The 13,584-nt window shown below is 36.4% G+C and overlaps 1 pseudogene; it reads right to left on the bottom strand.

Moving 5' to 3' along the window:
- Positions 1 to 1,536: 1,536 nt before the first annotated feature.
- LOC137245916 (clusterin-associated protein 1 homolog) overlaps positions 1,537 to 13,584 on the bottom strand; it is a 16,920-nt pseudogene continuing 4,872 nt past the window's right edge.

Raw genomic sequence — 13,584 nt, 5'->3', positions numbered from 1 at the left:
CAGGTGTTTATTATAAACTCAACTAGAAAAAACGACAGGTTGTTAGATGTAGCGCCTTTGATAGAAACTCGTAGAAATTGAGAAAGTCGCCTATAAGAACTAATCGCACGTTTGAACATTTATCTATGACATGCTGCCAACATTCTGAAGGTCATTGTGCCAGAAGTTTGCTTTGAAAATAGTGGTCTAGTATTATACATGAAGATCTGACAGTTCCGATATGTTAAGGGAAATGAAGAGCTCAGATTGAAGCGATTTATCACAGACCGACCAAGGTGGCATACATTTCTTTTCTTTTCACAATGAGAAAGAAATATGTTCTCTGGGCAAAAAGATAAATAGATCCTACAAGCTGCCAGATCACTGTAGCGCTTCCCAAGCGAAAGTATTAGCAGTAACCAAAGAAGTAGAAGGGAATAGCTTGAACTGCTAAACTGCTGTTAATTTTTATATTGAAAGCCAAGCAGCAACTAAAGCAATAATCTCGTATAGCACAGTGTGTTAGAGTGTAAGCAATCCCAGGAAAGAATCCGGACGGGTCCCAGGGCATATGCGAATAGATGGGAATGAGAAAGCGGATGAACTAGCTAAAAAGTGCGCATCCCTTTAAGCTTGCCCCACAGACGTCTCAATTAGATTGGGCGAGATTAGGAGAACGCGAGAGGTGCACATGGCTGACCAAGCGGGAAATGCGTTGGTCCAAGCACGGGACTGTAAAGTGTCGAAGATTATGTGTAGATCTTACAACTTTAGACTAACAAAGTTGATTCTATCATTAAAAAGTGAGGACTGTAAACTCATGACAGGTATTCTGAATAGACACTGCCTTCTGGCGTAACATGCCTTTAAATTAGGCTTGGTCAGTGTTAGCAGATGTAGGAAGTGCGGGTTGGAGGAAGAAACGATCGAGCACGTTTTGTGCTCGTGCCCTGCGCTTGCCAGGCTAAGACTCCAGCTATTGGGAGTGATAAAGCTGTCAGATCTAGAATCAGCAAGTGGCACAGGTCCTAGAAAACTTCTAGTATTTGCCAAGAGGACAGAGCTATTTTGTAACATAGGTCCCGGCGTTTGATAGGGTTTTTCAGTTAAACTTTTTGTAAAACTACGGACTCATTCAGTATATGTGAAGTCCTCATGGACCGGCCAGTTCAACATTGCCTAAACTTTAAATTACACTCTAACACATTTCAAGAAATTGTGGTATACGATCGCCATAATACTAGTTTCACTTCTGTTGGAAAACTATAGATGGTATCGATCACTATCACACTATCGTCGCCATCGATCGTTTTGTGGGGTTGCCGATAGTTGTATATTGGAACGATTTTCCGTCATCCTTTGTTAAATTTGGTTTTGAGACAAACCGGTTTCGGCGTTATGCCATCATCAGTGTCGATTTTCGTTCTGATCTGTTGTTGTCGTTTGTCCTGCATTTATAGTTCGTAGGTACATGAGCAGGTATTGTCAAAATTGGTGCTTGTGTATATTTAATTATGTGTATGTGCCGTGTGTTCATTCAGAACCGAGGGTGGTTTACTAACCGATTTGTGTGGCTGACTGGGGTAAGTAAAAATCCGTAATTTTAGTCGTTTGGCCTTCTTTGCAGGTTTGTTGTTTTGGTGTGGTAATTGTTTTGTGTTTATTTGTTGTTGTGTATTTGTCTTTTGTACCTGTGTGATTACTTTGTTTCTTGTAAACAAGTTTTATAGGCTCGAATATTGTGTTAGAAATTGTGTTTATCTGTTCGTTTATTATTCTACCGTCGATACATACGTATTTATATTAGCTCTGACCTTGTGAATATGAGGACAGCCAAACTCCGCCCACTGTAGAATAATAACTCTAGCGCTCTACACAGATCGGAAACAGGCGGCTGTATTCTCTGATATGTATTTCAGTGCAAGTCATTGCAAATCACTCTCCTACTTGGGGGAAATATGTAGAGGTAGTGCTAAGTGCTCCCTAAAAACTAGTATCGCAACATAATCAACTATTTATCTACACTTTCCTTTTTTCTATGTAATATTAGTCATTTGTTCACTACAAATCCCATGATATAAATCCATTTATTTTCCCTTTAATTTCACCAATATCTAAAGCAGTATAAATACTTCATTTATCTTCAAAAAGATTAAGTTTGTTTAATATACAAAATTTCGAATAACTTATTCAATTTGATCACTTTTCTAATTGTTGTTGTTTATATTATATTTGTTGTTCACAACCGCCTTTAATATCAACTCACCAATGCTTTTCCCTAATTGTTGCTAAATTTAAATTTATTATTATTAATTTTTTTCTTTTTGAAGTCAAATGTTTATTTTTAATGCCTGGAAGTGTAAATTGAAAATTGTGCGGCTTCCGGAAAATGTATGTCCATAATAACAACGTCAGAATATCAAATCAATTTATCAATAAGCCAAAGTACCGAACATATGGAGCAGTTTGATGAGCTCATCTAAAGTGTTAACCAATTTTCCTATTTATTTATTTTTACGCATTTCAATCAATTAAATAATTCCGAGTTTCTTAACAGATTCTTGATTGTGTATCACATAAATTAGATTTATATATATATTAGGGTGATCAAAAAAAAATATTTTTTTGTTTTTCCTCTTAGCGACACTTAATATCTTTGTCTCTCTTCACAGGGGCGGGTCATGCCGATTTTCAAAATTTGTTTAAGTTTTGTTCTTAGCTTAACCATACCACTACTGAGGTAGAATATCAGTCAAATATAGTTAAATACCATAGAGTTATTGCAAACTTCGTTAAGGTTAAGCCTTTAGGAAAAGTGGGCGTGGTCTTTAACCGATTTTGATTATCTTCTATATAATTTGGCAAGGATAGTGTCTCTGCCAAATTTCAATGTAATGCCTTTAACGGCTTTTGATTTAGGGATTCTTAAACTTCCAAATTTTCTTCTTCTAAATGTGAGTGATGCCACGCCCATATTCCAAAATTTTTTTAAATTTATGTTTTGCGTCATAAAAACCAATCCACCTACCAAATTTCATTAGCTTAGCGTCGTTTTTGAATTATCTCACTTTTTCTCGACCGATCTTTCTCATTTTCAATATTAATCTATTCTGGGTCCAGATAAGCCTGTATACTAAATTTGGTGAAGATATCTCAATATTTGTTCAAGTATCGTGTTAACGGATGGACAGACGGACGGACATGGATTAATCACAATTTTTTTTCGAAACTGATGATTTTGATATATGGAAGTCTATACCTGCCTCGATTCCTTTATACCTGTACAACCACCCGTTATCCAATCAAAGTTATAATACCTTGTGTACAAGTGCAGTTGGGTATAAAAAATATTTACCTACATATACATATGTATGCATATGGATGCTCGCAAATATGCATTCGAAATTTTCAAGTGATTTGCGTTGCTTATTTTCATTTCAAAAATGTTAAGCATTTATTATGTGTCGAATATGATAATTTGATTCTATTATGCAGTAAATAATGATCGAAATGTTATTGGAATTTTAATGCATTCTTAAGCGAATTCACCGCTATGCTGATTACTTTTGGACATATTTATGCATTCGCCATCTTTTAGTAATAATTCATGCTTTTATAGTCCGGTCAGAATAGACATTCGCAGTAACATTAATTCCCAACAAGCTGAAAGTGTTTAAAATGTATGAAAACACAATTAAAAACATTTTCTAAAAACTTTTTATCATTCCGGTAATGGAAAAAAATTTTACAGCAAAAAAATTTTAGACACAAATTTTTATACTCAGCTGAGCAGAGCTCACAGAGTATATTAACTTTGTTCGCATAACGGTAATCCGTAACGGCATAAACTAATCGAGATAGATATAGACTTCTATATATCAAAATGATCTGGGTGAAAAAAGAAATTCATTTAGCCATGTCCGTCCGTCCGTCTGCTATTTAAAATGAACGAAATCGGTCTACAACCACGCCCACTTTTTCGATATCGAAAATTTCGAAAAACCGAAAAATTGCGATAATTCATTACCAAAGACGGATAAAGCAATGAAACTTGGTAGGTGCGTTTACCTTATGACGCAAAATAGAAAACTAGAAAAATTTTGGACAATGGGCGTGGCACCGCCCACTTTTAAAAGAAGGTAATTTATAAGTTTTGCAAGCTGTAATTTGGCAGTCGTTGAAGATATCATGATGAAATTTGGTAGGCACACTACTTACTACTATTACTATATATGTACTAAATAAAAACTAGCAAAATCGGATGAAGAACACGCCCACTTTAAAAAAAAAATTTTTTTAAGTCAAATTTTAAAAAAAAATTTAATATGTCTACAGTATAAAAGTAAATAATGTCAACATTCGACTCCAGTAATGATATGGTGCAACAAAATACAAAGATAAAAGAAAATTTCAAAATGGGCGTAACTCCGCCCTTTTTCATTTAATTTGTCTAGAATACATTTAATGTCATAAGGCGAACAAAAATTTACCAATCCTTTTGAAATTTGGTAGGGACATAGATTCTATGACGATAGCTGTTTTTGTGAAAATGGGCGAAATCGGTTGAAGCCACGCCCAGTTTTTATACACAGTTGACCGTCTGTCCTTCCGCTCGACCGTTAACACGATAACTTGCGCAAAAAACGATATATCTTAACTAAACTTAGTTCACGTACTTATCTGAACTCAATTTAAATTGGTATAAAAAATGGCCAAAATCCGACTAATACCACGCCCATTTTTTCGATATCGAAAATTACGAAAAATGAAAAAAAATTCCATAATTCTGTACCAAATATTGGATTGGTTTTTTGACGCAAAATATAACTTTAAAAAACTTTGTAAAATGGGTGTGACACCTACCATATTAAGTAGAAGAAAATGAAAAAGTTCTGCAGGGGAATCTTGGCAGGAATACTGTTCGTGGTATGACATATATAAATAAATTAGTGGTACCCGACAGAAGATGTTCTGAGTCACCCTGGTCCACATTTTGGTCGATATCTCGAAAACGCCTTCACATATACAACTAAGGGCTACTCCCTTTTAATACTTTTAATTTGATACCCATATCGTACAAACACATTCTAGAGTCACCCCTGGTCCACCCTTATTGCAATATCTCGAAAAGGCGTCCAACTCTAGAACTAAGGCCCACTACGTTTTAAATAATCATTAACACCTTTCATTTGATACACATTTCATACAAACACATTCCAGGGTTACCCTAGGTTCATTTTGCTAAATGGTCATTTTCCCTTATTTTGTCTCCAAAGCTCTCAGCTGAGTATGTAATGTTCGGTTACACCCGAACTTAGCTTTCTTTACTTGTTGATCATGAAACTGTCTGTCTGTTTGAGCAGCACTGATAAAAAAAATTTCTAAATATCAAAAAGGTCTCAATAATTGTTTTCCTAAAACTCACCTTTTCTGAGATATCTCGATTCAAACAGTTGATTTCTTATATAACAACTAATGAAGTAAGCATGTACATGACGTATACGTAATGCGTACAATGGCGCTCGTACATTTTTGAATCGATAATTTTATGATCTACAATGTTTGCTCATTTTATAGACCTTTGACCTCGTATAAATAAAGAATAAAGTTTTTCTAAGCGGGGTCGCCCGTCGGCAGTGATCTGGCAAACACTCCGAGTGTATTTCTGCCATGAAAAGGATTCTGAGTTTAAGCTCATCTGCCTTGCAGATACCGTTAGGTCGGCGTAAAACACGTCACGAGTTCCGTCTGGTGAAGTTGTAGGAAAAAATTAGAAAGAAGCACTACGCAAATAGGAAAAGAAGCTCGGCCCAAAATCTCTTCTGAGGTTATAAAAATATTAAATAAAACAGAATAAAATAAAATTAAATTTAATAAAAGAAACGGAAAGGAAGCAAAAGAGGGACAAGGTATGAAAATGAAGTGAAATGCAAGGAAAGGTAAGAAAAGTAAGAAAATAAAAGAAAAGAAAAGAAAAGAAAAGAAAAGAAAAGAAAAGAAAAGAAAAGAAAAGAAAAGAAAAGAAAAGAAAAGAAAAGAAAAGAAAAGAAAAGAAAAGCAAGGAAGGGAAAGGAAGGGAAAGGAAAGGCGATGAAGGGAAAATAGGGATGTCTCTAGTGGTTGAATTTCAACCACTGGGCGAACTCTAGTATTAAAAGGAACAGAAAGGAAAGGAAATTGAAGAATATCAAAGGTATATTCTGTCGCTAATAGTGAATACCCTAATGATGAATTTTTGGTTGCATTTAAAATTGTTTTCCTTTCATGATTTGAGTTGTAATTAATTAATCTGCCCGAAGCCGTGGGTTTTCTGTACCAGTCAATATATATTTTATTGTTGTGCTTGTTTATTAGCGTGTCCAGGTATGGTAGTTGACCATCTTTTTCGACCTCAACTGTAAATCTGATGTTCTTGTTGCAGCTGTTGAGTTCCCTGATCATATTTTCTATTTCATCCGTTTTGACAATGGCAAATTATTCGGTTTAGATATAACACCTAATTGAACAAAGGGGTTAAAACCAAACCAAAGAGTTGAAACATGGCTGTTTTGCGAAAAATACTGCAACTCAGAGCATATTTATATTGTTATACCTGTAATATGGCTCAAAAAAGAGGTGTTATCTAAGCGAGCGACGTTTGGCAGTTTTTTTGCAAACATTTCGAGTGTATTTCTGTCATGAAAAGCTTCTTAGTAAAAAATCGTTTGCCTTGCAGCTGCCGTACGGAGTCGTTATAAGACATGTTGTTCCTGTCCCGCCAAATTGTTGGAAAATTAAAAAAGGAGCGCATCGCATAGCGGAAGAAAGGCTCGGCCTGAATCTCGTCGGAAGTAAATCGTGCCATGTATTTAGTTTTTTATGGGACAGCTCAGTGGGTAGTACACAGAACTCTAATCAAAGCAACGGCCAGATTTTTTTTGTAAATGTTTTTTTTTATTTAACTGTCCCATCAACGCTCTAAATTGATGAGGAGCGTGATAACTAGTACCTAGGACCTACCTAATTATTTTCTAGCTTTTAGTATTATTATTACTTCATGTAAGTATTGTTTTTAATAAAACCGTTTAACTTAAAACTTTTTTAAAATTATTTTATTCATAATATAGTTGAACGCCTTAAATACACGGTTAAAGTTCGAGTTTAAGCTTAAAACTTTTTGGACTATATATTCATATAAACAAACCAAATTGGGTGCAAAATTAAAACTCTTCTGGTTTGGTGAAAAAGAACTCACATTTACAAAAAAAATCTGGCAGTTGCTTTGGATTAGAGTTCTGTGTACTACCCACTGAGCTGCCCCATAAAAAAACTAAATACATGGAACGATTTACTTCCGACGAGATTCAGGCCGAGCCTTTTTTATTTTAATTATTTTATTTTCAAGTTTTCATTTTTAGTCTTTATTTAATTGCCTATATTTCTCATTATATTTACTTCATTTAGTGACTCATTATTACAAGGACTCTTTCTGACAATTTGTTACAATACAATCTAAATCCTCAATTCATAATCGTTGCAAAGACTTTACTCGTCTCTGTGCCACGTATGCTCGTCCCTCCTCCAACTCCAAAATATTTTGATGTCACTTCTACCGGACTGTATGCAATATTTGTTCCAAATATGAGCCAAATCGGACATCATAGGTCGCTTGCTATTCATGTATGTATTATGTGTTCCAAATATGGACCAAATCGATTTTTTTGAATATCTCAATCTTTGGCGATTTTTTTTTTTTTCATAGGTCGCTTGCTATTCATGTATGTATTATGTGTTCCAAATATGAGCCAAAAGGAACTTCAAATACGATTTTTGTGAATATCTTGATCTTGCGGCACCTAGCGGCGATTTTTTCTTATTATTGCATTATCGTCGGGTTCTGAACTATATTCCAAGTTTCAAGCTTGTAGCTTATCGGGATGTTACTTAAATTTCAATTACACAATTCGTGCCGGCCGTCCACCCTGTCAAGTCAAGCCAAATTAAACCGTTTAAAAAATATGAAACTATATTATAGTTTACCGATTTAAATCCTTAAGGAGTTCCAAAAAGAAGATAAATTAAACTCACTTTCTCAAAAAAAAAAATCACTTCGTAAAAAAATAATAACAGGATGTCTGAAATATCTCCTTATTAACAAAACTTTTACAATTAGGACATGCCGATATATCAGTTTGTGTCCAAGGACATTAATCGTCTGGTCACTTTTGCTAAACCTTCGTTAAAAATCTCTGAAAACATTTACAACATCATCACTAAATACCGCTTAACAGCCTGAGCAATTTGGATGAGGTCTCTCCCGCCACTGCGGGTGTCGAAGTAAATACTCTGTGGGCCGAAGCGTAGTATACATTTGCATAGCAATACCTAGCCAGCGAAGCCTTTACGATTTTATGCGCGGTAGATAGAGTGATGGCCTACCAAACTAAAGTTCCTAGAAACGACTCGTACAAGATATTCTGCATTTCTTCTAAACCGATTCATGGATTTAGCTCACAAATGCTAGTTGTAGAACTGAATAGTCACTGAATAATCACTTTTATGTGTTTTTTTTTTAATATTCATACTAGCGTGCCCGGCAGACATTGTCCTGCCGATAATGTTCTTATACTTATTATACCTAATTCTTTCCATATCGCTCATCCACTCCCACAACCGTGTCAATTTCCCATTCCCAATCTCATTCCTTTTCGCACCAAGTTTCACTCCCAGCCCCACTCCCATTTCCACTTCCACTTTCGTTACCCTTTCTACCTCATATATAGAATAACGGATATAAAGCAAATTAAACCTATTGATAACAAGGGGCGTGGCACCGCCCACTCCTCCAACAGATTATTATACATATATGATCAAATATTAATAGTTTGAGCCACTACGAACATTTTATCATGATCGATTGAGTACTTTGGACGCTCGTAGGACACATACATATTCACTTTTATTAACGCGATATAAAGAGTGGGCGTGGTTATCATTCGACTTCGATCATTTGAAGTAACAACACGAGTGCCGGCAACCATAATATATCACAAAATTTGCATACATTTTCGTGTGCACAGACGGACAAACTGTCATGGAAATAGGCAAGTTATACATATATGTATGTACATAGGTATATCTCGATTCATTTTAACTCATCGTTAGGCCGAAAGAGCTGTGCATATGGGATTCAAGGGGTTGATAAGCGCAATTCAAAACTTCTGCAACCCAATTGTCAATCTCACCGACGCGAGGCGAATCCTCCTACAAAATGCATATAACATATACATATTTAGCGGGTGAGGCTCTGGCTTCCCTAGGTTCCTCATGGTACTAATGGGTGGGGTGGGATGGCCTAGAATGTTGAATGGCGTCATTTAAACCGTTCCCGAGTTGGTCCGGCTAGTACCTTAATGGTGCTTGTTACCGGAACTTACCGGATCTATATCTGGCAAAGGACCATCCATATTGATAAACTCCCCAAAAAGTTCGAGGAGTATCCTTATCGCTACAACAATAAGCTCTGCGTAGCACTTTCACTAAATTTCCAGACCCTTCAACCCATTTGGTGAACAATGTTTTAATATAAGGTTTAGGAAAGAACTTCGATTCTTAAAAAAAAAAACCTTAAGTGAAAGCAAAGCGACAGTTTCTCGCTACAGATTTAATGGCTACCTCCGGACAGATCAGATACAAATGCTGAACGTCGACTAAAATATTATTCGAGCAAGCGAAGTTTGATTGTGCGTAAAAAGCGTTTTTTTGTCTGGGTGAGGCAGTATGTAAAAAAGCCCAATAAAGCCCTCACAAGCGACTATTTCAGTACCACCTAGCAATCTGCGCTAGTTCAGAAGTAGGGCAATTCGTTGCAGGAAACTTACATGATTAAATTCGAATGCAGCTTACTCTTCAGTGCTTTTTGGTTTAAGCACATGGCGTATGTATGCATAAGCAAACATAACATATCATTGAACCAAATCCCCATGAGCTTTCACAGGGTGTCAAGCGAAAATACCCTAATAAATTAATTTGAATAAAATATACTTACATGCACGTATTTATGACAAATAGCATTTAGTAATTCCGTTAACAAGAAATCGATGCTATGCATACACCTGTAGTGGAATTCACTAACTTTTTTAACGATATTTGCCATCGCTTTATTTGCGAATCGATAACTATAACGATTTCGTTATTCAGTAACTATTTTTTATCGATATTCGTTAATCGACGATCAGCTGTGTTGTTAAATAAACGGCAAGTGAATTGGCTGCGTTAAAAATCACGAAATTTATATTTCGGCCAATTTTAGTTTCAAACACGAAAAGTTGCTTTATTTATAAATCAAATGGCATTTGAGTACTTAGCATACGTTTTATCACAAGATGAAGGGTTACTAAGTCCATCACCAGTGGACAGACGCCTTCTTAGAAAAGTAGATAACCCATCCACCTGAATGCAACGGAGTTTCGAAAGCTGTACCGAATAACCCCAGACTTGGCTCATGATATTATTTCTCAACTTGATGGTCAATTAAGGGACACAAGAATAACTGCGATATCAACAGAGAAAAAAATTAATTCTGCATTTACTTTCCTTTTGTTAAAATAGGTAAAAGCTTCCACAATAATGACTTTTAAAAGCAGTACGTATATGGAATTTGTTTATTTTTGGCATTCCTTTTGTGCTTTTCGCATTTTTTAGGTTTCGTTAAGATGTGCTGCCACCTTTCTACTATTTTAAATGTCATTTATTGCGAGTCGTTTAAACTAAGTTAGTGAATAGTACAATCGATAAGGCAAGCGACAAAATCGTTAATTAAAATCTCGACAAATCGCATCGTTATAAGTTAGTGAATTCCACTACTGGTCTTTATTTGAATAAACGCACCTCAGCACAAAATCTCTGAGAATTTCGATATAAATATGTACATACATATGTGTGATTTATGGAGCAGGTGGAAAATAATTTTCACAACAAAGAAAGCTTCATCCAATTAATCTTACGAGTACACCGTGAACATCTGCTAAATGCATGCGGGAAAACAAAATATTTATTAAAGTAAACTAATTGAGACATATGCATACATATGAAAATTACATACATATATGCACACGCTGTACATATTTGATTTGCATGTATGTATGTACAAGTACACATGCACACATATGTGTGTCCCTGCAAAAATCGCGCGATTAATCCCTAAGCAGAGGCCTGCGATTGATCTTTTTTGATGACATTGGATTATAATTGATCCCCTCTAGTCCCTTTTGGGTATATTTGACATCAGCCAGTTTGAAGTTTATGTAGCCAATTGAAAAAAAAAACAATAAAAAAAAACAGCAACGAAATGAATAAAATAAAAAGATTAAGAGTGATTAAATAGCATTATCTAAAAAAATACGGAGCTCTATACCGAACCTAAAATACTAGGACCATGAGTTTAAAAAAATATAAAATCCATAAAAAATTCCGTACGGGTAGAAAGAGGACTTGTACGATAGTATCCATAGGCGAATAAAAGAGAATTTTGTGACTCTGTCTGTAGAGGCAGGAAGAGAATATGTCCCGACACCACCCGTATGGATACAAAAGGGAACTGTCGGACACTTCCCATAGGGGTACAAAGAGGAAGTGCCGAACAGTACCGAAAAGATCTGTCCGACAGTACCCGTAGGGGTAAAAAGAATGCGTGTCGAACAGTACCCAAAGAGGTGCAAGGAGAAAGTGTTGAACATTACAAAAAGGATCTGTCCGACAGTAGCCGTAGGGGTATACAGAGGACCAGTCCGACACCACCCGTTCATAGTGATAGAACTTTTAGAAAAAGTATAGATACCGGTACTCATATAAAATACTCGGTTCAAAGTATCGATGCTAGTACTCATACTCAGTAAAAGGTATCGAGTATACTCGATCCAAGTGAGTACTTCGGAATTTTTACCAAAAGTGAAGAAACTTTTTTAAAATGAAATCTATGGTTTGAATTTAATAGAAAACAAGTAAGGAAGTTTAAATTTGCACGAAGCCGAACATTATATACCCATTTGTGTGCTTTTACATATATTTTAGGGATACATTTAAAGAGAAACGTCACGAACACTAAATGATTTGAAAGGTTTGTTGATGGACTTATAGCGTTTAAAAAAGAAATTTTTTTCAGTTAGAAAAAAGTTTTCCTGAACGGGATCGCCCCTCGGCAGTGGTTTGGCAAGCACTCCGAGTGTATTTTTCCCATGAAAAGCTTCCCAGTGAAAATTCAGATTGCCGATGCCGCTCGGATTCACCATAAAATATGTAGCACGACGCAAATTGTAAACAAACTGAGTCTAATTGTCCTCGGAGATAAATATTATTTTTTTATGGCATTAGAGGTTTTGTGGAGAGATTAACTAAATAGAACCTTAAATAGAACTTATGTACTTGCACTGCCATATCTCTACTGGTTGTTGTTGTTGTAACAGTGCTTCGCCCCGACCAATAGGTGCACTCACAAATTTTCACCAATATCCTGTAACGGGAGCCCAAGGAAACCTGTAGTTTCAACAGGTGTGGACCACAGAGAAAGGGGTGTTAGAGGCGTTGGTTCCACATTTCAGTTGAAAAGATTGTTGGTGTTATGTGTGAACACTTCGCAAACAGGATATACGTTATGTACATATATCGGGGATAATTCTGGAAAGGCAAGAGTTTAACCTGTTACAGTTCGGTGTATTTAACATTAAGAACGGTGTTCGGCGGACAATTGCTGGCATAGTGGTCCGCCGCCTTTTTGTGGATATCACTGAAGACCTTTTTGTGTTCTTCTTCTTCCTCCGGCTGAGATCTCAGGTGCCGCATTTCCTCATAATGCTTGCGGAGATGACTTCTTAAGATCCTGGGTTGCGGGGCCTTTTAAATATATGTCCAGATTTCTGTGTATTCAACAGAAACTGTAAACCATTTCATTTCTCTTCCTAATGGGGAGCACTCTCGCCTCACTATGTAGGTGGTGCTCTGGGGACATAAGAAAACAGCCCGTATCGGTTCTGAGAGCGGTGTTTTGACCACATCGGGGATGCGTAGCATGGAATTGGTCGGCCGCTTGTTTTGTAAGTGGCAATGAAATTATCTTTGCCCCAAATGCTGCCGGCAAAAGATTTGAGGATTTTGGATTCTATGTACAATTTCGATGCATTGCATTTTTGGTAGTCGGTAGCGTAATGCCATCGACGTGGATGGCCAATATAGTTAACATTTGTTTCATGTATGTTGCAAATGAGGTAGCCTATGATTTGTTCGGTGACAATGTCAGTTTTCGCGAGGGGGAAAAGCTGGAGAATTTAAGCAGATACATGTCTATTTTATAACATAGCTCATGGATGGGTGAAGCGGGAGCTGTAGCCATTATCGTGTAGTCCTCGTGTAGGAAACAATGGTAACTTCTTCCGATGGCGAAGGAAGCTTCGATATGTAGAAGTTAAACCAAACCGGGTATTGAATACCACATTTTTAATGCTTCTGGGTTTAGATTTTAGGTTCCTGAATCACAACGATGTCTGCCGACCAGACAGATAATTTGCGGTCCACCTTTTGAGACTAGGAGGAAGAGGAGACCCTTACAAGTCTTGCAGTAAGGTGCCGTGG

The sequence above is a fragment of the Eurosta solidaginis genome, chromosome 3, assembly GCF_040869045.1.
Source record: "Eurosta solidaginis isolate ZX-2024a chromosome 3, ASM4086904v1, whole genome shotgun sequence".
NCBI classification, from domain to species: domain Eukaryota; kingdom Metazoa; phylum Arthropoda; class Insecta; order Diptera; family Tephritidae; genus Eurosta; species Eurosta solidaginis.
The sequence above is the reverse complement of the archived record's forward strand: the minus strand, read 5'-3'. Positions and strand labels throughout refer to the sequence as shown.